The sequence below is a fragment of the Macrobrachium nipponense genome, chromosome 33, assembly GCF_015104395.2.
Source record: "Macrobrachium nipponense isolate FS-2020 chromosome 33, ASM1510439v2, whole genome shotgun sequence".
NCBI classification, from domain to species: Eukaryota; Metazoa; Arthropoda; class Malacostraca; order Decapoda; family Palaemonidae; genus Macrobrachium; species Macrobrachium nipponense.
The window spans coordinates 34,754,512-34,778,759 of record NC_087219.1 but is presented as its reverse complement, the minus strand read 5'-3'; the positions used below and the strand labels follow the sequence as shown (position 1 = coordinate 34,778,759).

General features: G+C 41.1%; 1 pseudogene; it reads right to left on the bottom strand.

Annotated features, from left to right (window-relative positions):
* Positions 1–16,981, bottom strand: part of LOC135202831 (sulfotransferase 1A2-like) — a 25,231-nt pseudogene extending 8,250 nt beyond the window's left edge.
* Between the last annotated feature and the right edge of the window lie 7,267 nt (positions 16,982–24,248).

The window sequence follows — 24,248 nt, the reverse complement described above, 5'->3', positions numbered from 1 at the left end:
CCATACGTGGCACGTGCGGCGTCGTGACGGGATCTGTGAGCGGCGCACCTCTCACGATCACTCCTAGACTACCTCGCTCTTCCCGGTGTAGCCCGAGGAAGTTGAAGGTAGTGGAGAGACAGACCTGACGCTCCCCCCCCCCGCTCGCTGGCAGGACCAGCGTACTGTGGGGGGCTGCAGCCGATCACCAACCCGCGGTGGGGATCGATCTGCAGGCCTGGCCGTGCCGCTCACCTGTGGCGAGCGGCTCGACTGAGCACGTCGACCCCCCGGTCCCGCTGCGCGTCAGACGAGCTGCTGCTGGTCACCGTATCCGCCCGGTCCCTGTGGAGCGGCGGTCAGGTGACCTGCAGAGCTTGCTTTCGCCGTGAGACCGGTGAGCGTTCCTCGCGGCACGTCAAACCGCTGGTACCAGCCGAGGCTGGTACCGTCGGTCGAGGGGACCTGGGGGACCTCTTCCCAGCCTCAACCCGTGGCCGGTCAGAGACCGTCACGTCCACCCAGAGGTACCGGCTGGTCGCTGCGAGAGCGGCCGCTGGCCTGGCGAGAGTCACCTGAGCGGCTCTCGACAGTCTTCTGCTCCGTGCTCGGTCATGACGCTGAGCGAACTCAGGCGTCTTAACTTTGGCTGCACGGTCACCCGAAGGAGATCGTACACTCGGAACTTCTCGCGGACGAGAAACCGAGCCGGTACCTGGCTTAGCAGCAGAGCTGCCAAGACCAGGCGAGGGTGTACCCGCGGTAGCCAGCACACCCTTGGTCCCCGTCTTCTTCTTCTTCTCAGAAGGGGAGACGGGCCCCGTTCCCGAACGGAACAGGAGGACCAGCAGAAGAACCCCCCCGTCACACCGGAATGTGACGAGCCCTTCGAAGTTCCCGAAGGAGTCTTCTTAGGGGAATAACAAAACCCGGTTACCAGCTGGTCGCTGCGAGAGCGGCCGCTGGCCTGGCGAGGAGTCACCTGAGCGGTTCTCGCCAGCCTTCTGCTCCGTGCCGTGGTCTTGGCGCCGAGCGAACTCTGGCGCCGAAACTTTGGCTGCACGGTCTCCCGAGGGAGAGCGTACACTCGGGATCTCCCTCGAACGAACGAGAGACCGAGCCGGAACCTGGCGTAGCGGCATCGCCGCTAGCACCAGGCGAGGAAGTACCAGAGCTAACCGATACTCCTCTGGTCCCCGTCTATCTCTTCCTTACAGAAGGGGAGACGGGCCACCGCTCCCGAAGGAGCAGGAGGACCAGCAGAAGGACCCCCCGTCCCAACCGAGGTGGGACGGGCCCTTAGAAGTTCCCGAAGGAGACTTCTTAGGGGGGGGAGGAGCAGCCTTCTTCTTCTTCGGCTTATGGGCCTTAGAAGTCGAAGGGAAGAGGCAGCAACAGACGAAGACGAAGATGACACCTTCCTCTTCTTCGTCAGCTCACGCAGGACAGTCGTCAGGTCCTCCATCCAGGCCGGAGTCGGGCCTATTGCGAAGCACACGGCCCGACTGCACCTGTCCGGAAGGACCTGGGACTGGGGAAGACACACCATGGGCAGGACCAGCATGGACAGGCGCAGGAACCAGGAGCGACAGGAACAGCAACCAGCTCAGGAGCGGCAGGAACAGCGGCAGCGGTAAACACAGAAGGGACAGCCAAGCCAGTAGCGGGAACCACATCAGCGACAGGTACGGCAGGCCCAGCCATCGCCTCGTAGAATCATCGGCAGCCAGCGTGGTACTGGCGGCCGGTCCAGGGGCGAGCTGCTGGAACAGCGGAAAGTCTGGGGCAGGCAACACGAAGAAAACACAGGCGGCGGCGGCATACCCTCCTCGGTACGGCGGCGACCGGCCCTAGAAGCGGCAGACGGCGTCACCGACACAGCATGGGGAGTGTAGACCAGCGGGGGAGGGGGAGCAGCATAAGCGGCCGTGAAGGTTGTAGTGGAGACCACTCCAAGGTCACCGCCCCAGACCTCGCTAGACTCTGCAGCAGATCGTGGATGCTAGGCACGCCCTGCAGCCGCAGTGGCCATACCTGTCCAAGGTCGTCTCCCACGGATGTAGCACCTGCGGTAGCACAGACAGATTAGTAAGAGGGGTTCCCTCACGCACGGGGGGGTGAGACATGCCCCACCCCGAACGGAAGGAAGACCCCAAAAACAAAATACGAGGAAGCTGAGCGGGGGGCAGGAAAGAAGACGAAGAATCGGATACCAAAGGGAGTCGCGGGAGAGCTTTCCGACGACTTCCTGGCAGACCTTCGCTTCCCCTACCCCCGCACAGCAGTGAAAAAGTAATATGAAAATGAAACAGAATACTGCACTTGCGATTCACTTCATAGAACTTAAAGAGGGAAAAATCAATTCCCGGTAAGAGCGGAAACTTGATCCATAATAATATGATGCTATCATAAATATATATGAAAATGAACAATACTGCACTTGCTATTTTCACTTTCACAGCAATAAATCGTAAGGATTAATTCCCGGGTAAGAGCGGAAATTGATCCAAAATTAAATTTGATGCAATTAATAAATGAAAATGAAAAGAAAACTGCATTGCGAATCCACTTTCATTGCATTCTATTCATACAAAATAAGAGGCTCTGCCGAGCGCAATCAAGCTCTCGGCAACGAACGCACAGGGCAAAAATATAATGAAAAAGAGTACTTACATCTTTCAATTACACACTTTCGCCCAAAATACATGACTCGGCGCGAGTGCGCCCGCCCTCGGCACCGAGACATAATTCAAGGGTTCAATACATGAAAAGAGCGGAAATCGCCGTCTCTACGGCGATAGCTCCATGTTGATTCATAATTAAGTAATGAAATGAAAACAGTGTACTTACAGTTTCATTTCAAGTCAAACCAAACCATTAGTAGAAACACAATATAAACAAAGCATACGACGATGAAGCGGGCAGAGAGCGATGACGAACACGTCCTTCACACCCGCGGCCGAAAGCAAAAGTGATTCTTCACCTCTCGGGCGCGCGGGCGCGCGCACGATCGGACAAGCAGTTAACTACCGTTCTCCCCTTGTTCGAAGCTTACGACCGTCCCAGCTGCCGCTAGTTACCTTCCTATTGTTAAAGGACCGAGGGTTTGTATTACGTATCGGAACAAACGCAATTTTAGACAAATTGTCATTTTCCTTAAAAACGTCGTGGTTAGGGACCATGTTCCGATAGTTGTGATGAAAGTGCCCCAGCGTCTGTGGGTACAAGTGGTGTGCGGATTTATCACAGGAAATGGGAAGTTTGTTGACACAAGCGACTTCATAAACATCGAGATGGCGTCAATCTTACAAAATATTTAAGGGCAAGTAAAAATTTTGAAAGCGTTTTAGTGAGATTTGCACTGCTTTGGACACCCTTTTCACTACCCTCTATTTAATGCTTTAAATTTAGCCTTAATTTCTAACTTTGGAGAAAATACTTACTTCGAAAGGAGAGTAGAGGTCTTTGGTTCTGTCTCTCACCAACAAGAAGTCGCGACTGATGCCCATCTCCGGTGTCAGGAAGCGTTATAAGAACTTTTTCGGAGGGTGGCATGCTGTGATCGTCGTTGAGTTGATTCAGGTCACGCGGTTGTTTACCCTAGTTTCAACTTTGCTACTACTACTATCTCTATCTTCATTGAGCTTAGATGTGAAATTGGTAAACTAGCTAGACATAGGGTAAAACACCGCATGGTACAGGGGTGGACCATGTACGATCAATGTGCACAACCCCAAAAAAAGTACATTATAACGCGTCCTGACATCGGAGATGGGCATCAGATGCAACTTCTTGTTGGTTTCTTGGGGTTATACACATTGATCGTACATGGTCCACCCCTGTACCATGCGGTTTTTTACCCTACTTGAAGACAATCTGTCCTCTAACTTCTTAAACAGTTCCGACTCTAGCTCATCCATATCTAACTGCCTAGGTTCTAACACTGTCATACGTTTCCTTTTGGAAGCTAGTATTGATTTCCTATGCTTCAGGTAATCTTCCATTTGGTTTACCGACCAATCCTTACACTCATCGCACCTCTGCCTAACGATACACTTTACCTTCCTACAACCAATACAAAATTAATGTCTGTCGTGTTTGAGAGTACTAGCTACTCCTCCGTTTTTTGCACGACGAGCAGGAACGGTGGGCTCCGACATCTTCGCTGGGGGATTGTTCCGAATGCAGGGCAGATGAGGCCCGCTTCGAGATGTTGGTCGACAGATTCATTCTGGGGCGTGTCCATCATCAAAACAAAGGCAGTCAGGTCAATCTTAGGTCCAAACTGGGGCAAAATCCAAATCGTAATCCAAGGTCATCAAGACAAAGGCAGTCAGGTCAATCCAGGGTCCAAACTGGGGCAGAATCCAAATCGTTATCCAAGGTCATCAACCCGAATTAAGGCCAAATCAAACCGTTGTGGGTCGGGCCACAGACCAAAAAAAAGTTTGCTTAGAGCAGGAATGCGTCCATTTGGCCAAGAGAACGAAGAGCAATGGGCAAGGTGGGGCATCTAGCGGCCAGCACTGACAGCGGTGTTACCAACGGTAATGCAGGTAGGGTAAATCACCACGGCAGGCCAACCCTCATCACGGTGGACGGGTCTTATTCACTCGATATTTAATTGGTGAAACAAGAATACAATTGCAACTCTAAGCATACCATTTAAAAGACTGAAGTTTCGTCAACATAATGTGATATATGAAAGCCCCACACGAACTAAAATAAGCATGTGAGCTCTTCGTAAAAATATGTTTTCAAGGCAGTTTTTGAAATCCAATATGGCGGCTACGTTTTTCATGGAAGGTTTCTGATCAGTGATGGCCACCATCTTTCCCCAGCCTTCCCAGCACTCATTTGAACAATGTTAGCGCATATATGTAACGTTTATTGATCTTACTCAAGATTGCAGTTGTAATCAGCACAATAAACAACACTTTGTTGCCTATATTAGTTGAAAGTGATAGAAACTTGTTATTCCTGGGGGTTTATGGTTTGAACTGAATTCATTCTTACCTTGTAATCGGTGGTTTTTATCCTTACTGCCATCACAACTGAAACTCCACAGTGGTTATTTGATTGTTATTATACACATTTTGGTCTCAGTTCACTCCACATTGCACTTTAAACCCGTTGCTGTTCCTAGTTTCTAAGCGCGCGCGCCATAAACACAATTATAAACAGCAGACGACGAAACTGTAAAGTTTTATTCCCTAAAACTGTTTACTTACTCGTTATTTAGTTTAAATTTACTTTTGTTATTTAAAAAATTTTGATTTAATTCATGTATATTATCCCTTTTTGCAACCAAATTACCCCGAAAAATTACAGATATTTCTAAAGTAGATACAATCAAATGTTTCTAACGTTTCGTACATCTGGCTGCCGAAAACCATAGAGGAACGAATACGGAAAATAGTGCATAGAGGAAAGACTACGGAAAAGTGAATATATACATGTTTTTTTTTTTTTTGCTTTTTTTGTTTTGCTAGCACTTTTCATTGATTTCAGTCTATATTAGTATTTTGAATTTCTTTAATAATCGTATGCCAGAAATAAATGTAACCTTAATGTTTGCATGCTTTAATGTTTGCATGCTAAGAATGGCAAAATCATCGTTGCCACATTAGTGGAGGCTTCACACATACGCCATTCCATTATTATAAACTGTTCCATGAATTCTAGTTGTCATAGTAATGCAATAATGATAAAATTGCTTTAATATTTATGTATATATACTTCCAATACATAGCCTAATTTCACCAATTTCAACGTTTTGTGTGTAGTCTTATACCCAGTTTGGAGGGTCAACACATACCGAATGGCAACAGAGAGAGAGAGAGAGAGAGAGAGAGAGAGAGAGAGAGAGAGAGAGAGAGAGAGAAAGGAAGGCGGAGGAACGAAGAAGAAAAGGGATGGCGGATGGAGGGGGGGGGGGGGGGGAGAGGGTAGGTGGAGCTTTATACGTGTGTTCGTATCCATTTCTGCATAATGGAGTTTTTGTCTCTTGGTACAGGACAAGTGTCGTTATTCTTTATGATTAGTGATTCACGATACCCTTATAAATTACGGCACTGGGTTTGTAATGCACTATAGCAAAATCTCGTTCTGTTACGAGTGTTCCTTACAGAAATAGGTATTGCCCAAAACGTGCTTGCACTGTCTCTGAAACCCATAGTAGACATGCTGCTTAGTTGTCAATCAAGTTTTTATAACCAAGTATTTTTTACAAGCTAGCTATTGAATAAATTTGTATTTTTCTCAGTCAAAACATTATGCCCCACTCAATGCTAACTTTCCTCTTTTAACGACTTTCTGGTCATTGCAAATTCGGCCCATAATTTCTTATGGTGTCGAAAACAGACAGAGGCCCAGGGACCGAAAACGATTGCGTCACACTACGGCGGTAATCCAGCAGTAAAACATCTTCATATATCCAAAAAGTAAATAATAAAAGATATATATGCGCATTACGATTATAACAATTACATGAATAGCTGATAACAATCTGCATGAATAACTGGTAAACTGTTCTGCAAGACAGTTGAGTATAGCAATTATTTACAATAGGTACGAAAGTCAAGATGTCGTGACGTCATAATACAAACATAAAAGAACGTTCTAATTCAGAAAAATAATTACTTAAATATGAGTCAGAGTCGAGTTACTTTTTCAATAACGAATATTTCAAATTAATCATCATAAATATGTAAAATATTGATGTTTTAATAATTATTTAAAAATTAGCTAAGAGCAACGCTTCTCGTCATCTTCTACCAAAACAGCTGTTTACTCCTGGCTTGTTTGTTGGTGAGAAATCGTGTTTCGATTGTTGTGATGAAAGTGCTCCAGCGTCTGTGGGTACAAGTGGTGTGCGGATTTATCACAGGAAATGGAAAGTTGTTGACACAAACGACTCCGTAAACATCGAGATGGCGTCAATCTTCGAAACATTTTTAGTTGTAAGTAAAAATTTCTAAAGCGTTTTGGTGAGATTTTCCACTGTCGTTGACGCCATTTTCAGTACCCTCTGTTTAAATCTTAAAATTTGGCCTTAATTCTAACTTGGAGAAAAATACTTACTTCGAAAGGAGAGTAGAGGTCCTTAGCTCCGTTTCTCACCAACAACAAGTCGCGACTGATGCCCATCTCGGGTGTCAGGACGCGTTATAATGTACTTTTTCGGAGGGTGGCAAGCGTTGATTGTAGGTGGCCTTGTTGGCCTGCCGTGGTGATCTACCCTAATTCAGCAGACAATTTTACCTGCAGCGTTGGTATTTAGTTAAAATTACCGAATTTATGGGTAAGACTGTGGCCAGGACTAATTCAGGTGTTGAGGGAGTGTATTGCAATACTGAATTTCCATTCTGAACTCGACTGGCCAGTGGACACAAGTCAAATTTTACCGGCCTCTCAAGGTACAATCTACCACACCGGTTTCTCAAAAAGGTCTTCTACCTTACTTATGCAAATTCATATCTTACTATGACTATCGTTGACGCGTCCATAATCATGATGACCGTTTAGCTTACGCTGGGAACACAATTTTAAGAAGAATCGTCAGATAACACTATCTCGAAGCCATATGTAGTGTTTGTTTACAATTTGCCGCAGTTCAAATCATTCTACCACTCAGAGTTAGACCTAATGACAAAACGTTTCATGGTAATGCTTCAAAGAATTATGTCAAATTTTTCAAGGTAATGTTTCAAAGTATAATGTCTACATAGGAAAGTAAATAAAATTTCATGATAAAACTAAAAGTATATTTGATCTTATTTCAAGTTTAATTTGTGTCATCAGTGTACGTATAGTACTGTTTGGGCTGCGGAAAGGCATTTTTATGCCATTAAGCGTCCACAGAGGATGAAGTGTACTCCTTATGTAATATAAGTAATATTTTAAATACAGTACATCTCAAAATTTTTACATTTCTCTAACAACAAAATAGCTATACAGGGATTTAACATTACAGCGAACACTACGGAAAGTGAAACCATTTTCTGAAACGTGGAAATATTCATTCACTGTTGACGTCCTACATCGTTTACCATCGAGTCGCATGGAGGTATTATAACCACCATGGAGTTACGTAATTTCAATTTTACGAACGTTTGATCAGTCAGAGAAGTCGTTACACGAATTGAGCGATGACGTTATTACATGTCTAATAGTTATTGCGACGGCGTTACTGATGTTAATTTCTAGAACTTTCTTTAACTGGAACAAACAAAATGTACTATTTGAACCATTGATGGTTTCATGGTAGTTACCAGACAATCTAAAATTACATATTTTCAAATATAATCACAGCATGCAGCGAAATAAAGGGATATAAATAAAACAAACGCAAAACAGTTTTATTCACTTGAATATTATTGTTTATTATTTCTAAAGAAACCCCGGAAAGGAGGGGCAATTAACGTTGTAGTCTAATATGCCTTGATAGATGGAAACAAGTGTCAAAAACCTAGATGTTGTAACGCCAGTTTAGTAACTAACACAAAATCAACCATTACATATCAATCAAAAACTTAGAAGATATAGGAAAACAGGGTTCACACACACACACACAATAATATATTACGCCTTTCCTTTTTTTCCACCATGTACACACTGGATTTAAGTTGCTAAGTAATAACTAACGCTTAACTTGTGTGTGTAAAATCAGTTTATTTTATGATTTCAGGATAAATTTGTCTTCGAAAGCCAAGTTAACGAAGGTAAGGTCTCGTTTTAACAGTGGATAAGAAATAGCTGTTTCACTTGACACTGTTTCTTGAAGTTACATATACTTTTACCAAATTTCATCCTAGCTTTCTAAAAGCGTTTAAAATAATATTTACGTTATCTACCATAACCGTCATTTCAGTGGAAGGTTAACAAACGATAACACTCATCTGCCGTTATTCATATAAAGCAGAAATCAAGATTAACACACAACTATGCGTATCTAAATGTAATGCCCAGTTTCTTCGAGTTTTCGGTAATCCACCTGTCCATCTTGGCATCTAGCTCGGGGGTTGCCAGATTTTTCCAGTCGCCAATGACTCCTTTACGGAAAAAGGTACCTTTAATCAGAGGCTGGTTTTGATCCCTTCTCCTCATATTGTCAAAGCTTGTGGCTTCTGCAATTCTGTGAATGGTATAGAATTATTATTTTTTTATTATTATATTATTTTTTTTTTTTTTTTTTTTTTTTTTTTTTTGCTCTATCACAGTCCTCCAATTCGACTGGGTGGTTATTTATAGTGTGGGGTTCCGGGTTGCATCCTGCCTCCTTAGGAGTCCATCACTCTTCTTACTTATGTGTGCCGTTTCTAGGATCACACTCTTCTGCATGAGTCCTGGAGCTACTTCAGCCTCTAGTTTCTAGATTCTTTTTCAGGGATCTTGGGATCGTGCCTAGTGCTCCTATGATTATGGGTACGATTTCCACTGGCATATCCCAATATCCTTCTTATTTCTATTTCAGATCTTGATACTTATCAAATTTTTCCCTCTCTTTCTCTTCTCTGGTGTCCCATGGTATTGCGACATCAATGAGTGATACATCTTCTTGACCTTGTCAATCAACGTCACGTCTGGTCTGTTTGCACGTATCACCCTATCCGTTCTGATACCATAGTCCCAGAGGATCTTTGCCTGATCGTTTTCTATCACTCCTTCAGGTTGGTGCTCGTACCACTTATTAATGCAAGGTAGCTGATGTTTCTTGCACAGGCTCCAGTGGAGGGCTTTTGCTACTGAATTATTATTATTATTATTATTATTATTATTATTAATTATTATTATTATTATTATTATTATTATTATTATTATTATTAATTCAACACACGCAGCACTCGTATGGACTAGCCTAAATCGCCATTAGCTAAAAAAATAAATTCAATAAAAACTGAAAATTATCAAGTAATTGGCGGAAGCAAAATATGTAGGTACTGAGTGTTTATATCAAATCAAAACACCTTCTCTCTCTCTCTCTCTCTCTCTCTCTCTCTCTCTCTCTCTCTCTCTCTCTCTCTCTGCTCTCTCTCCAGTGTACTTACTTTTTCAGTTGATCGAGGGTGAGATCCAAAGAGAGAAAGTCATTCAATTTCTGCAGCTCCTTGACAATGTCTGCCTTCATGTCCTCGTAAAAGATGAAATGGAGGTTTGGGTGGTCTCTCAGGTCCCACGCTTGCTGGATATGGCCCCAGAAAGGCGAATAGTTGCATGTGTTCCGTCATGAATCGCTCTGCCCTGTTGGGAAGTCACATTGTCCATGGCCTGGTCTTGCCTCTGGTGCAGGAAGAAGTGATAGGAGACCACACGTGTCTTTGGGTTATTTCGGGCGACATAGACCTGTGAAAAATTAGTGACATGTTTTTTTTTTACCAAACTATTATTATTATATTATTATTATTATTATTATTATTATTATTATTATTATTATTGTTATTATTATTATTATTATTATTATTAAGGTTAGATTTTATTTTGGTCCAGGTAACATGTATCGGGTTAGGCCTATTGTGAAGTCAAGAGTGTGACTCATTGGTCTAGGTAAACCATACACCAACAAAAAGCTTGTTTTTACCAGGTCATGTATCGAGTTAGGCCTATGTGAAGCCAAAGAGTGTGAACCTCATCGGTGTACGGAAACCATAACACTCAATAAAAGCTTGTTTTTACCAGATTGTTATTATTAAGGTTATAGAATTTCTACCCTGGTCATGTATCGGGTAAGGTAAACCATACCATCAACAAAAGCTGGTTTTTATCAGATTATTATTATTATTATTATTATTATTATTATTATTATTATTATTATTATATTATTATTATTATTAAGGTTAAAGATTTCTGCCAAGTTCAAGTACCGCATTAGGCCTATATGAAGATGAGTTACTCATCGGCCTAGGTAAACCACAACATCAATATATAAATAAATAATAATTACAAATCTCACCTTGGCCTTATTCAACAAGCCCTCGTTAAAGAAGTGGAGTGGTAGGTGCGTTTTCAATAATCCTGCGACCGGTCTCTGCTTTTGCTAACTGGAGGACGACGCCATCTTCCACCCGACCGTCTGGAATCTTTTCCAAGAACCTCTTCACTAGTGGCGATGGGTCATCTTTGCTTGGAGGATATATAAAATCCTGGAATTGGTATGTGCTTTTAGAACTGGCATTTGTGAATAAATTTCTCATACCAAGTTGATTTGGGAGTTACAAGACCATCTGAAGTTCTGAACAATCAACAGGCTAAGACTCTATGTCTACTAGATAAGTAACGTATCTAGAAAAGTATACTTTAAGATCCATTATTAGTTGAAATCTAACATTTCTGGAGGTCATCCTGTACTCAGCTTTGACCGAACACTATAGATTCTATAGAAGTCGAGCAAAGTTGATTAATTATATATATTACAATAATTGTGATTGATATATATATATATTGTAAAGTGTAAGTGGTAGCTATAATCATACTGGTAATACTAAGAGTATATACATAAACATACTGTTAAAGTATTCTAAAAAAAATATGCAAACATAGGCACACCATAAGCCATAATATATATATATATATATATATATATATATATATATATATATATATATATATATATATATATATATAAACAGAATTCCATCTAATAAAAGGAGCCCATAAAAACACCAAAAATCCAGACGAGAGAAATACTATATTTCAGAGACTGCTGTCTCCCTCTTCAGGTAGATGAATGAGAAAAGTTACAGAAAATGTGGTATTTATACCAAGAGATCCCATCCACAGGTAAGCCAATTTAGGTCACTCCCGCTGATAATCTTCCTTTAATCTTCTTAAGCGTCGGTTGAATGAAAACCTGGTCGACGATATTTGAGTCCCATGCTCCCTTTGAGACATTCATTACCTGCCTCTCTTTGATCAGGGCCAATTCTATCATTTGACTCTTGTACCGGCAGTTGCTGCTATAAATTATATGTGACAAATTCCAGTTTATATTATGGTTATGTTCATTTATATGGTTGAAAATAGCTGAGTTCTGTTGTCCATACCTAACTGACCGTTTGTGCTGTATTAATCTCTGGGGAAGTGATTTTCCAGTAAATCCGATGTAAGATTGGTCACAGTCCAGGAATGGGATTTCGTAAACGCCTGTGTCCTTGGAGGACGTCTTTTGTTGGACGTTAATCAGGGATTTGGCTAAGGTATTTGGGTAAGTAAATGCAAAAGGGTTAGATTTCCCGAGGGCCTGGGTCACTGTCTTAATCCTGTCCAGGTATGGAATTTTAATTTTAATTTTATTGTTGGGTGTCTCTGGTACTGTCTTGAGGGGGTCGGTAGAAAATTACGTTTGCTTTGTGAATTGCTTTCTCAATTATATGGTCAGGATACCTTAAAGACGAAAGCTGTTTACGAATTAGTTCAAATTCTTTTTCCAGGAAATGTGGAGAACAAATTCGTAAGGCTCTTAAGAATAGGTTGCTGGCTATGCCTATCTTAATAGGAATGTCATGATAGCTGAAGTAGTGAATATATGAAAGTGAGAACGTTGGTTTTCTGTATATGGTAAATTTGTATTCTGTCGTGTCTCTGATTATTAAAACATAAAAAAAAAGGAATTTTGTTGTCTGTTTCCCATTCAACTTTAAATTTGATCCTGGGCAGTAATGTGTTTAATGTTTTTGGGTTTTATTGCATTTATTACTGTAGTTTCAAAGTATTCCATGTAAAGGTTGGCTAAAACAAGAGTTAAAGGACTACCCATACTACACCCGAATTTTTGCTTATAGAATGATTCCCCAAATGAAAATACATTATTAGATACGCATAATTCAACTGACTTTATTATTTTGTCTAGCGCCAATGGGAAATTATCTGAATAAGGGGATAGTTTTTCCCTCAAAAAGTGAAGAACGTCATGTACTGGTACTTTTGTGAACAGAGAATCTACGTCAAGGCTTAAAAGTAATTAATCCTAAACTACCTTACTTTTATGGCCTTCCCAAAACTCACAAAGACAACCTTCCATTCAGACCCATCGTTTTATGTGCCGGAGCTTTCAATTACAAAATTTCTAAATGGTTAGCTAGCCTCCTTACCCCTTTTTTAGGCACTTTTTCTCCCAGTCACATTAAACATTCGGAAGATTTTTATCACAAATTCAGAGAAGCACATATACCACTTCACAACATAAAACTTTTAAGCCTTGACTTACATTCCCTATTCACAAAAGTACCAGTACAGGACGTTCTTCACTTTTTGAAGGAAAAACTATCCCCTTATTCAGATCATTTCCCATCGGAGCTAATAACATATTTTCATTCGGGGAACCATTCTATAAGCAAAAATTCGGGTGTAGTATGGGTAGTCCTTTAAGTCCTGTTTTAGCCAACCTTTACATGGAATACTTTGAAACTACAGTAATAAATGCAATAAAACCCAAAAACATTAAACACATTACTGCCCAGGATCAAATTTAAAGTTGAATGGGAAACAGACAACAAAATTCCTTTTTTTTTATGTTTTAATAATCAGAGACACGACAGAATACAAATTTACCATATACAGAAAACCAACGTTCTCACTTTCATATATTCACTACTTCAGCTATCATGACATTCCTATTAAGATAGGCATAGCCAGCAACCTATTCTTAAGAGCCTTACGAATTTGTTCTCCACATTTCCTGGAAAAAGAATTTGAACTAATTCGTAAACAGCTTTCGTCTTTAAGATATCCTGACCATATAATTGAGAAAGCAATTCACAAAGCAAACGTAATTTTCTACCGACCCCCTCAAGACAAGACCAGAGACACACCCAACAATAAAATTAAAATTAAAATTCCACACCTGAACAGGATTAAGACAGTGACCCAGGCCCTCGGGAAATCTAACCCTTTTGCATTTACTTACCCAAATACCTTAGCCAAATCCCTGATTAACGTCCAACAAAAGACGTCCTCCAAGGACACAGGCGTTTACGAAATCCCATTCCTGGACTGTGACCAATCTTACATCGGATTTACTGGAAAATCACTTCCCCCAGAGATTAATACAGCACAAACGGTCAGTTAGGTATGGGCAACAGAACTCAGCTATTTTCAACCATATAAATGAACATAATCATAGTATAACTGGAATTTGTCACATATAATTTATAGCAGCAACTGCCGGTACAAGAGTCAAAAGATAGAATTGGCCCTGATCAAAGAGAGGCAGGTAATGAATGTCTCAAAGGGAGCATGGGACTCAGATATCGTCGATCAGGTTTTCATTTAACCGATGCTTAAGAAGATTAAAGGAAGATTATCAGCGGGAGTGACCTAAAATTATTGGCTTACCTGTGGATGGACCTCTAGGTATAAATACCACCTTTTCTGTAACTTTTTTTTTTGTTTTCTTATTCATCTACTGAAGAGGGAGACAGCAGTTCTCTGAAATATAGTATTTCTCTCTCTGTATTTTGGTGTTTTTTTATGTTTTATGGGCTTTGATATTATCTATTATTATCATATATATATATATATAGTATATATTTTTTATATATATATATACATATATATATATATATATATATATATATATATATATATATATATATATTCAAACTCACACGATCTATGAAGAAATTCCTCAAGTTTATGTGCTCTGTATCCAAAGTGTGGAGCTGATCGAAGTGCGTCATAGCCCACAGAAGCTCGGCCGTCCAAACGGTCCCAGTTTTGGGATACGTCACGACTGCTATGTCGTCACTGCGGAATTCTAAGTTGTAGATGCTCGATGCAAGATCTGCGTACCTGGAGGAGGAATTTAAATTTTAATGGATAATCTTACTAGTCTTGCTTGTTGGATTCTAGGTTCTACAAAGGCTTTCTTCTTCTTCTTCTTCTTCTTCTTCTTCTTTCTTCTTCTTCTTTTCTCTCTTTTTTTTGTCAGATACGTCAACCTAAAGTTCCCAACCTCTTTCATAAGGCTTGTGACCTACAATCAAATTTTCTGCAATCATTTAGGCGCATAAAATGCGTTATCAAGCACCCAGACATTTCAAATCTACGCTAATGTCTGCCTTTTGGTAACCCATTAAAGATTTGAGTCTAAAAAACCAACTTCGTCCTGAGTAGAAAACAATCTCCAAGCTAGGGGTCACTTGAGATACTGGAAACCCAACTCACTTTTTGGGTTTGAAGAGGAATAATTTGCACATTTTACTCCGTAACTACTTGAACAATATAAATGGCAAACTTAATATTTCCTGGCAGAAAAAAATTAACAAATGAACAATATACCCACTGATAATATGGCAAAATACAACTTGCATTACTGCAAGAAAATAATTCTCACAAAAATGTCAATAATTTCATTAGATACAATAACTATTAAGAAGGAATCAAAACACAATTCTAAACGTCACGTGATTAGTAGTTCAACAATCCCAGTTCCATATATGTTAAAGGTTGATGCTCATAAAACTGAAGAATTACAGGAACAAGCAAAAACGAACCTCGTACAATTGTGAGGATTTCAAGAACAAGGGAAAAGAGGCCTCAGATAATTTGCACCCACCTGGCAGGAAGGAGAATATTCCCTGGCGTGCAGCGCACAAGTCCATACTTTGCACCAGTTGGAAGCTTCATCTGGGCTTTCTCCTCTTCGCTGACTTCTTCACATTTTATTGGAAGCTTCCTGCGGTTCATGGTGTTCCCCTCCTGGCTGCAAGGAAGTGCAGAAAGTGCTCAATACAGAATTTATGACACTGATGATTAGGCCTACTATACTCTGTGCTTGTGGTGGTCGCGCATGGTAACACTACGTCCCTGACTTTAAATAGTTACGCTGTGTAAGTTTTAGGTAAATAAACGGATATCTAGGTGTACATTTGCAACTGAAAAGTGTTTTAATGATTTACTGTATGCGAATTACACGTGATATTCGAAATAGGATATTATTTAAGGCCCGGGGCGCAGTGTTACCATGTGCAAACACCAAAAGCGGATGGCTAGATGGAAAAAAACAGAGTATAGTCACTAGGTAATGCAATCACTTTTAGCCTACAATGCTGCAAGTTTCAAGCAACCTCAGGGAAACTTAACAACACTAAGAACTATGGTCACTTTTGGGTACAATGCTACAAGCAATTGCTAGCACTGCTAGCAACACTGTTTACAGCCACTCACACTTCTGGTTACAAGGACCAGCAACCGATATTGGCAACACTAGTACTGGTTTCAAGGAACTGTTGTCATTGCTGGTTACAATGCAGCACCCTATGGTTACTGCTTGTAGTTACAAGGAAGTTCAGTCACTGTTGACTTTCTGTACTGGAAAATTATCATTAAATTGTATCTAGCAAATCTAAATAGTTTTTATGCTCAACTGTATATACAGTATAGATTACGCTGTGAAACATATTTTTTTGGTTGTTACTCGGGATTTCAAGTTAAATACTGATTGGCTTAGAGCAAAGTTCTGGTGAATGTTTTGCTGTTCATTAAAGGAAGTTATGAGGGAACTTACTTTAAATACACACTATTGACAAAATCATTCATAAGATACAGATGTGCTTACCCACGAAGAAATTGATATGCGGAGAGGCCATCAAAGTAAATTATAAAATAAAAAAAGTCAAATATCTTTTGGCCTTTCTCATCATAGATACGATGCACAACAAATTTGAATAATAGAGACGGCATCACTAAACTTCAAGACATACTGCTCTTAGATACAAAGGAATAAATTACTCAGCAAATACAAAGATGGACGTAAGACTTACTGATAAAAGACATAATGATGAAAATTACCAAATTTGTTAAAACATAAAGTTTAAGATACAACGAAAATAATCATTTATAAAATATGAAGATACTGAACTCAATGATAAAATATGACGATAAAATCATCAGTCTGTAAAACTATAAAGTTACTAACCTGGAGATTTACCCAGCTTAGAAACAACGAATAATGACGGGACTATGAAAACAGACCTCCGTGTGCTGTGAATATCTGTCACAGATTGACTTATCATTTCCTCCCAGTATTCAGGGGGACCACTCAGAGATAAAGAGAAGCCCATTTATTTTGTTTGATGGCGATTCTATCTGCAACTTCATCTCTATAAAGACTCGCTATAAACAGGAGGGGATATACGTCAGCAAAATGATAGGCAGAAGGTTACAGCCTCTCGAGGTTATATCCCCTCTATAGGGGATATACCACAGGAAAATGATAGGCAGAAAGTTGCTGCCTCTAGAGGTTACATCCCCTCTACAGGGGATATACCACAGGAAAATGATAGGTAGAAACTTACTGCCTCTAGAGGTTATATCCCCTCTACAGGGGATATACCCACAGGAAAATGATAGGTAGAAACTTACTGCCTCTAGAGGTTATATCCCCTCTACAGGGGATATACCACAGGAAAATGATAGGTAGAAACTTACTGCCTCTAGAGGTTATATCCCCTCTACAGGGGATATACCACAGGAAAATGATAGGTAAAAACTTACTGCCTCTAGAGGTTATATCCCCTCTACAGGGGATATACCACAGGAAAATGATAGGCAGAAAATTACTGCCTCTAGAGGTTATATCCCCTCTACAGGGGATATACCATAGGAAAATGATAGGCAGAAAATTACTGCCTCAAGAGGTTATATCCCCTCTACAGAGGATATACCACAGGAAAATGATAGGCAGAAACTTGCTGCCTCTAGAGGTTATATCCCCTCTAAAGGGGATATACCAAGAGGGGATATACCACAGGAAAATGATAGGCAGTAAGTTGCTGCCTCTAGAGGTTATATCCCCTATACAGAGGATATACCACAGGAAAATGATAGGCAGAAAGATACTGCCTTTAGAGGTTATATCCCCTCTACAGGGGATATACCACAGGAAAATGATAGGTAGAAACTTACTGCCTCTAGAGGTTATATCCCCTCTACAGGGGATATACCACAGGAAAATGATAGGTAGAAACTTACTGCCTCTAGAGGTTATATCCCCTCTACAGTGGATATACCACAGGAAAATGATAGGCAGAAAGATACTGACTCTAGAGGTTATATCCCCTTTACAGAGGATATACCACAGGAAAATGATAGGCAAAAAGATACTGCCTCTAGAGGTTATATCCCCTCTACAGGGGATATACCACAGGAAAATGATAGGTAGAAACTTACTGCCTCTAGAGGTTATATCCCCTCTACAGTGGATATACCACAGAAAAATGATAGGCAAAAAGATACTGACTCTAGAGGTTATATCCCCTTTACAGAGGATATACCACAGGAAAATGATAGGCAAAAAGATACTGCCTCTAGAGGTTATATCCCCTCTACAGGGGATATACCACAGGAAAATGATTGGCAGAAAGTTGCTGCCTCACGAGGTTATATCCCCTCTACAGAGGATATACCACAGGAAAATGATAGGCAGAAAGATACTGCCTCTAGAGGTTATATCCCCTCTACAGAGGATATACCACAGGAAAATGATAGGCAGAAAGATACTGCCTCTAGAGGTTATATCCCCTCTACAGTGGATATACCACAGGAAAATGATAGGCAGAAAGATACTGACTCTAGAGGTTATATCCCCTTTACAGAGGATATACCACAGGAAAATGATAGGCAAAAAGATACTGCCTCTAGAGGTTATATCCCCTCTACAGGGGATATACCACAGGAAAATGATAGGCAGAAAGTTACTGCCTCTAGAGGTTATATCCCCTCTACAGAGGATATACCACAGGAAAATGATAGGCAGAAAGATACTGCCTCTAGAGGTTATATCCCCTCTACAGGGGATATACCACAGGAAAATGATAGGTAGAAAGATACTGCCTCTAGAGGTTATATCCCCTCTACAGAGGATATACCACAGGAAAATGATAGGTAGAAACTTGCTGCCTCTGGAGGTTATATCCCCTCTACAGGGGATATACCACAGGAAAATGATAGGCAGAAACTTGCTGCCTCTAGAGGTTATATCCCATCTACAGGGGATATACCACAGGAAAATGATAGGCAGAAAGATACTGCCTCTAGAGGTTATATCCCTTCTACAGAGGATATACCACAGGAAAATGATAGGTAGAAACTTGCTGCCTCTGGAGGTTATATCCCCTCTACAGGGGATATACCACAGGAAAATGATAGGCAGAAACTTGCTGCCTCTAGAGGTTATATCCCCTCTACAGGGGATATACCACAGGAAAATGATAGGCAGAAATATACTGCCTCTAGAGGTTATATCCCCTCTACAGGGGATATACCACAGGAAAATGATAGGCAGAAATATACTGCCTCTAGAGGTTATATCCCCTCTACAGAGGATATACCACAGGAAAATGATAGGCAGAAATATACTGCTCTAGAGGTTATATCCCTACTAGAGGATATACCACAGGAAAATGATAGGCAGAAAGTTGCTGCCTCTAGAGGTTATATCCCCTCTACAGGGGATATACCACAGGAAAATGATGGGCAGAAAGTTGCTGCCTCTAGAGGTTATATCCCCTCTACAGTGGATATACCACAGGAAAATGATAGGCAGAAAGATACTGCCTCTAGAGGTTATATCCCCTCCATAGAGGATATACCACAGGAAAATGATAGGCAGAAAGATACTGCCTCTAGAGGTTATATCCCCTCTACAGGGGATATACCACAGGAAAATGGTAGGCAGAAAGATACTGCCTCTAGAGGTTATATCTCTTACAGGGGATATACCACAGGAAAATGATAGGCAGAAAGTTGCTGCCCCTCTATGAGGGTTATATCCCCTATACAGTGGATATACCACAATAAAATGATAGGCAGAAAGTTGCTGCGTCTAGAGGTTATATCCCCTCTACAGGGGATATACCACAGGAAAATGATAGGCAGAAAGATACTGCCTCTAGAGGTTATATCCCCTCCATAGAGGATATACCACAGGAAAATGATAGGCAGAAAGATACTGCCTCTAGAGGTTATATCCCCTCTACAGGGGATATACCACAGGAAAATGATAGGCAGAAACTTGCTGCCTCTAGAGGTTATATCCCCTCTACAGGTGATATACCCCAAGAGGGGATATACCACAGGGAAAAATGATAGGTAAAAGAAAAACTAACTGCCTCTAGAGGTTATATCCCCTCTACAGAGGATATACCACAGGAAAATGATAGGCAGAAAGTTGCTGCCTCTAGAGGTTATATCCCCTCTACAGAGGATATACCACAGGAAAATGATAGGCAGAAAGTTGCTGCCTCTAGAGGTTATATCCCCTCTACAGGGGATATACCACAGGAAAATGATAGGCAGAAACTTGCTGCCTCTAGAGGTTATATCCCCTCTACAGGTGATATACCAAGAGGGGATATACCACAGGAAAATGATAGGTAGAAACTAACTGCCTCTGGAGGTTATATCCCCTCTACAGATGATATACCACAGGAAAATGATAGGCAGAAAGTTGCTGCCTCTAGAGGTTATATCCCCTCTACAGGGGATATACCACAGGAAAATGATAGGCAGAAACTTGCTGCCTCTAGAGGTTATATCCCCTCTACAGGTGATATACCAAGAGGGGATATACCACAGGAAAATGATAGGTAGAAACTAACTGCCTCTAGAGGTTATATCCCCTCTACAGGGGATATACCACAGGAAAATGGTAGGCAGAAAGATACTGCCTCTAGAGGTTATATCCCCTCTACAGGGGATATACCACAGGAAAATGATAGGCAGAAAGTTGCTGCCTCTAGAGGTTATATCCCCTCTACAGTGGATATACCACAATAAAATGATAGGCAGAAAGTTGCTGCGTCTAGAGGTTATATCCCCTCTACAGGGGATATACCACAGGAAAATGATAGGCAGAAAGATACTGCCTCTGAGGTTATATCCCCTTCCATAGAGGATATACCACAGGAAAATGATAGGCAGAAAGATACTGCCTCTAGAGGTTATATCCCCTCTACAGGGGATATACCACAGGAAAATGATAGGCAGAAACTTGCTGCCTCTAGAGGTTATATCCCCTCTACAGGTGATATACCAAGAGGGGATATACCACAGGAAAATGATAGGTAGAAACTAACTGCCTCTAGAGGTTATATCCCCTCTACAGAGGATATACCACAGGAAAATGATAGGCAGAAAGTTGCTGCCTCTAGAGGTTATATCCCCTCTACAGAGGATATACCACAGGAAAATGATAGGCAGAAAGTTGCTGCCTCTAGAGGTTATATCCCCTCTACAGGGGATATACCACAGGAAAATGATAGGCAGAAACTTGCTGCCTCTAGAGGTTATATCCCCTCTACAGGTGATATACCAAGAGGGGATATACCACAGGAAAATGATAGGTAGAAACTAACTGCCTCTGGAGGTTATATCCCCTCTACAGATGATATACCACAGGAAAATGATAGGCAGAAAGTTGCTGCCTCTAGAGGTTATATCCCCTCTACAGGGGAAATACCACACCGGAAAAACTGATAGGCAGAAACTTGCTGCCTCAAGAGGTTATATCCCCTCTACAGTGATATACCAAGAGGGGATATACCACAGGAATGATAGGTAGAAACTAACTGCCTCTAGAGGTTATATCCCCTCTACAGAGGATATTACACAGGGAAAATGATAGGCAGAAAGTTACTGCCCCTCTAGAGGTTATATCCCCTCGTACAGGGGATATACCACAGGAAAATGATAGGCAGAAAGTTACTGCCTCTAGAGGTTATATCCCCTCTACAGCGGATATACCACAGGAAAATGATAGGCAAAAAGATACTGCCTCTAGAGGTTATATCCCCTCTACAGGGGATATACCACAGGAAAATGATAGGCAGAAAGTTACTCTAGAGGTTATATCCCCTCTACAGGGGATATACCACAGGAAAATGATAGGCAGAAAGTTGCTTCCTCTAGAGGTTATATTCCCTCTACAGGGGATATACCACAGGAAAATGATAGGCAGAAACTTGCTGCCTCTAGAGGTTATATCCCCTCTACAGGGGATATACCACAGGAAAATGATAGGCAGAAAGATACTGCCTCTAGAGGTTATATCCCCTCTACAGCGGATATACCACAGGAAAATGATAGGCAGAGAGTTGCTTCCTCTAGAGGTTATATTCCCTCTACAGCGGATATACCACAGGAAAATGATAGGCAGAAAGTTGCTGCCTCTAGAGGTTATATCTCCTCTACAGGGGATATACCACAGGAAAATGATAGGCAGAAAGATACTGCCTCTAGAGGTTATATCCCCTCTACAGGGGATATACCACAGGAAAATGATAGGCAGAAAGTGACTGCCTCTATAGGTTATATCCCCTCTACAGGGGATATACCACAGGAAAATGATAGGCAGAAAGTTACTGCCTCTAGACGTTACATCCCCTCTACAGGGGATATACCACAAGAAAATGATAGGCAGAAAGTTACTGCTTCTAGAGGTTATATCCCCTCTACAGGGGATATACCACAGGAAAATGATAGGCAGAGAGTTGCTTCCTCTAGTGGTTATATCCCCTCTACAGCGGATATACCACAGGAAAATGATAGGCAGAGAGTTGCTTCCTCTAGAGGTTATCTCCCCTCTACAGGGGATATACCACAGGAAAATGATAGGCAGAAAGTTGCTGCCTCTAGAGGTTATATCCCCTCTACAGCGGATATACCACAGGAAAATGATAGGTAGAAACTTGCTGCCTCTATAGGTTATATTCCCTCTACAGGGGATATACCACAGGAAAATGATAGGCAGAAAGTGACTGCCTCTAAAGGTTATATCCTCTCTACAGGGGACATACCACAGGAAAATGATAGGCAGAAAGTGACTGCCTCTATAGGTTATATCCCCTCTACAGGGGATATACCACAGGAAAATGATAGGCAGAAAGTTACTGCCTCTAGACGTTACGTCCCCTCTACAGGGGATATACCACAAGAAAATGATAGGCAGAAAGTGACTGCCTCTAGAGGTTATATCCCCTCTACAGGGGATATACCACAGGAAAATGATAGGCAGAAAGTTACTGCTTCTAGAGGTTATATCCCCTCTACAGGGGATATACCACAGGAAAATGATAGGCAGAAAGTTACTGCTTCTAGAGGTTATATCCCCTCTACAGGGGATATACCACAGGAAAATGATAGGTAGATAGATAACTAGTACCAAGCGCTTTCCAGGATAATCTGGTATCATGCGGTCACAACTAAAACCATAAACAAGGGAGAGCGCTTGGTACTGTTTTTGTACTTGTCATTTGCTTGTGGTATTCGCTTATATAATGAAGTCACGTGCATCTACTGTGATTATTAAGCATACACACACACAATGGCCATAAGGAAAGTGATTCAACAGAGAACAAGATCTTTCGCCTTTACTCCAAAGAATTATCAAGCAAATACCAAAACCATTTAATACATACAGAGGTCATTACATCTGAAGATGATATTCAAATGAGGAATGAAAAACCTGTCCTGGGTTAACAATAACAAGAGTTACTGATAATATTGAGTTTTTTCCTTTAAATCTCCTTCTAATGTGTTAGGTAGAATATGGTCAATGGTATATAGAAATGGCTTTGAATTTATATCGTTTTCGTTTGTCAGCTGTATTAACGCAGAATCTAAGATATTCATTGCAACAATATTATTATATCTCCTCATTATACTACTACGAAAACATTCAATTCAATGTGGTTTTTTCCAAAAAGTCTACAAAAAGTGCAATATGTTGATTTAATCTGGCATTTAATTCCTTTCACGTCTCACCCAAGTAATCGCAGTCCCTACCTCACAAGTAATGCTGCTTCTCTATTGAAGGAAGTTGTTTATAACCATATTTATTGTAGAGCTGTTACATGAACAAATTACAATTACTTGAACTAGCAAACATATGTATACAGAAATTATGTATGAAAATTCGTAAAGTAACTAAGTCTACGGGCATAACCTGCCTCGCTTCACAGGCAGAACCAGCTCCGTTTCAGGGAATCTCACCCCCACCCCCTTTCGGAGGGTTGGGGGAGATAGGATGAAAGCCCATTATAAACCATCTCAAAGGTCCCAACTATAATCCTGCCAAGTTTCAGGTCCATCGGACCAGCCGTTTGGCCGTGATTGAATGACAGACGGGCGGACAGACATTACGCCCATTATTATAGTAAGATATTCCAAACGCAAACTAAAAGTGCCCTGCTGAGGGCACTTTTTTTACAAGCATATATTTTTTTTACAGTACTGTTATCCAAACAGATTAAAATTACTTGAATTTGTACACC